Source organism: Palaemon carinicauda, chromosome 9, assembly GCF_036898095.1.
Source record: "Palaemon carinicauda isolate YSFRI2023 chromosome 9, ASM3689809v2, whole genome shotgun sequence".
Taxonomy (NCBI): Eukaryota; Metazoa; Arthropoda; class Malacostraca; order Decapoda; family Palaemonidae; genus Palaemon; species Palaemon carinicauda.
Genome location: NC_090733.1, coordinates 127,048,695 through 127,052,633, shown reverse-complemented (window position 1 = coordinate 127,052,633; position 3,939 = coordinate 127,048,695). Strand labels below are relative to the sequence as shown.

The window sequence follows — 3,939 nt, the reverse complement described above, 5'->3', positions numbered from 1 at the left end:
AAGTAAAGTTTTGTAATCTAATGATTGTTGTCAGCTGTCTTATGGTTATGGAATAAAACATATGAATAAATCAATACCAATTACAGTAGTTATACAATTTACAAGTCAAATTTTAATTGACAAAACTTGATAACGTAAGTTTTGTCAATTAAAATTTAAACTCAAAATAACAATTCAAATATTTATTTCAGTTGCCTTATGGTCATAGCATAAAACATATGAATAAAAACAATACGAATAAGTAGATTTACAATGTCCAAGTCAAATTTTAATTGGAAAAAAATAATGAGGTAAATTTAAAATCAAAATGAGTTAAAAAAAACGAGTAATGAAAATGATAATGAAATAAAAGAACTTTACGATTAGCTAAGTCTTATTAGGTGTGGCCTTTCGGTGTTTGAATGAATTTCGAAGAGGCTATACGAGAGACGTCATAAGTCATAATAATTATACTCAATTTTCTTTAATGAGGCGCATTTGCACTGACTCGCAGGGGTGCTCTTTTAGCTCGGTAAAAGTTTCCTGCGCTCTGATTGGTTAGAATTATCTTGTCCAACCAATCAGCGATCAGGAAACTTTTCCGAGCTAAAAGGGAACCCATGCGAGTCGGTGCAAATCTGCCTCTCTAAAAAGAATTGACTATAGTTAACACGCATTGATAAAAATAGAAGTTAGATTTGCAATAAATAAAAGGAAAAACAAAAGTAAATATATAAAAATTAGATTGTTACTTCTATAGCAAAGCTTGTTTCCATTTACTGATATTATGTAGTTGAAAGTTTAAAATATTTCATAAGTGAGATTCAAGATATTGTTACTTTTTCATAGAGATTTAGTTAAATGGTAAATATGTTGACGTATTACGGACGGCCGTTAAATAGGACATTGTAATAATCTTCATAAACAATATTTCACCAACAAACTAATTAAACAGGTAAATTGTTTTTGTTAGTCAATGATTAAATCACTTATGAGAATAATTTCAATAACATCATCAATAGAAAATGCATGAAAAATAGCTGCTCATTTGTATATAAAAAGTGAAAAAGAGTTTGCAAATTTATAAATAATGAAGTCGTGGTTTCGTTATCATTAAGTTGACTTGGATATCTCATTATAGATTGCGAACAGCAATTATTAAAAAGAGCAGAAGCCACAGAAGCTCATTTATAAAAGCTTGTTACTAAATTAAGAGGAACGAAATTTTATGGTCATTTAAAAATAAAAATACTTTTTAATTTTCGTTCATACGAATTAGTTTTGATTATAAAAATAATAATTTTGATGTTACTAAATTGAGAGGAACGAAATTTTATAGTAATTTAAAAAAAAGAATACTTTTTAATTTTCGTTCATACGAATTAGTTTTGACTATAAAAACAATAATTTTGATGTTACTAAATTTAGAGGAACGAAATTTTATGGTAATTTAAAAAAAAATACTTTTTAATTTTCGTTCATACGAATTAGTTTTGACTATAAAAACAATAATTTTGATGTTACTAAATTCAGAGGAACGAAGTTTCATGGTAAGAAAAAAAACTACTGTAATTTTCGTTTATACGAATTAGTTTTGATTATAAAAACAATAATTTTGATTTAGATAACAGGACGTCATGGTGATTTTTACAACAGTTATTACTTGTACTGTTGATTCATTTTGAATTATAGAAAAATAAATATTTGTCCAGTGGCATCTCGGGATAAACATTTCCAGTCAAATGAATAGTTAATCTCTAATAATTTAAATCCATTAACTTCATTTACCTTCTGGTTTTTATACATCTGTTTTGCTGTTTTTTTTTTTTTTTTCAATGTCTAAATTTTTATTCATTTCATATTTTGGCTGATTAGTTTTGAAAATTTTAATAGTGATGTTTATTTCAATGTCAAAATTCTTATTAATTTCATCTTTTGGGCTGATTAGTTTTGAAAGTTTAATAGTGATTTTTTTTTCAATGTCAAAATTCTTATTAATTTCATCTTTTGGCTGATTAGGCTAGTTCTGGAAGTTTGATAGTGATGTTTTCTTCAATGTAAAAATTCCTATTCATTTCATGGGAATTTAATAGTGATGTTCTTTTAGTGTCAAAATTCTTATTCATTTCATCTTTTGGCTGATTAGTTCTGGAAGTTTAATTGTGATGTTTTTCAATGTCAAAATTCTTATTCATTTCATCTTTTGGCTGATTAGTTTTGAAAGTTTAATGGTGATTTTTTTTTCAATGTCAAAATTCTTATTCATTTCAGCTTATGGCTGATTAGTCTGTGTCAAAATTCTTATTCATTTCATAGTTTGGCTGATTAGTTTTTGAAATTTAATAGTGATGTTTATTTCACCGTCAAAATTCTTATTAATTTAATTTTTTGGCTAATTAGTTCTGGAAGTGAGGTTTATTTTAATGTAAAAATTCTTATTCATTTCATCTTTTGGCTGATTAGTTTTGAAAGTTTAATAGTGATTTTTTTTTTCAATGTCAAAATTTTTATTAATTTCATCGTTTGGCTGATTAGTTTTGAAAATTTGATACTGGTTTTTTCAATGTCAAAATTCTTATTAATTTCATCGTTTAGCTGATTAGTTCAGGAAGTTTGATAGTGACGCCCCAGCATTTTGCAATTTCGAGTAGTGCCATAAGTATTGTCTGTTAGTCTTCTTTGCTTGTTATTTTACTGATATTCATCCTCTAGAAGGGGCTGCTCTGATGACTGTCCAGGGTTCACAACGAGTAAAACCCTCTGGAGGAAGTGTGTGATGTCTCCTGTGAATGAAAATTGTGATAATATTAATACCGAAATTAACCATAATGATAACATGATCATCATCACCATCTTAAAAACAACAGCAACATCAATGTTGATTCTTATGATAATCATAATGATGATGTCTTCAGTGTATGAAAATAATAATAATAATAACAATATTAATAATAAAATTAACCATAATGATAACATTATCATCATCACCATCTTAAAAACAACAACAACATCAATGTTGATTCTTAAGGTAATCACAATGATGATGTCTTCATTGAATGAAAATAATAATAATAATAACAATATTAATAATAAAATTAACCATAATGATAACATCATCATCATCACCATCTTAAAAACAACAACAACATCAATGTTGATTCTTAAGGTAATCACAATGATGATGTCTTCAGTGAATGAAAATAATAATAATAATAACAATATTAATAATAAAATTAACCATAATGATAACATCATCATCATCATCATCTTAAAAACAACAACAACATCAATGTTGATTCTTAGGATAATCACAATGATGATGTCTTCAGTGAATGAAAATAATAATAATGATAACAATATTAATAATAAAATTAACCATAATGATAACATCATCATCATCATCATTTTAAAAACAACAACAACCGTAATGTTGATTCTTATGATAATCCCAATGATGATGTCTCCAGTGAATGAAAATAATAATAATGATAACAATATTAATAATAAAATTAACCATAATGATAACATCATCATCATCACCATCTTAAAAACAACAAAAACATCAATGTTGATTCTTATGATAATCACAATGATGATGCCTTCAGTGAATGAAAATAATAATAATAATAACAATATTAATAATAAAATTAACCATAATGATAACATCATCATCATCATCATTTTAAAAACAACAACAACCGTAATGTTGATTCTTATGATTATCACAATGATGATGTCTTCAGTGAATGAAAATAATAATAATGATAACAATATTAATAATAAAATTAACCATAATGATAACATCATCATCATCATCATTTTAAAAACAACAACAACCGTAATGTTGATTCTTATGATAATCCCAATGATGATGTCTCCAGTGAATGAAAATGATGATATTAACAATAATAACAATGTTAATAATAACAGTAACCATAATGATAACATCATCATCATCAT

The 3,939-nt window shown here is 25.9% G+C and overlaps 1 pseudogene; it reads right to left on the bottom strand.

Annotated features, from left to right (window-relative positions):
* LOC137646623 (large neutral amino acids transporter small subunit 1-like) overlaps nucleotides 1–3,939 on the bottom strand; it is an 82,700-nt pseudogene continuing 78,761 nt past the window's right edge.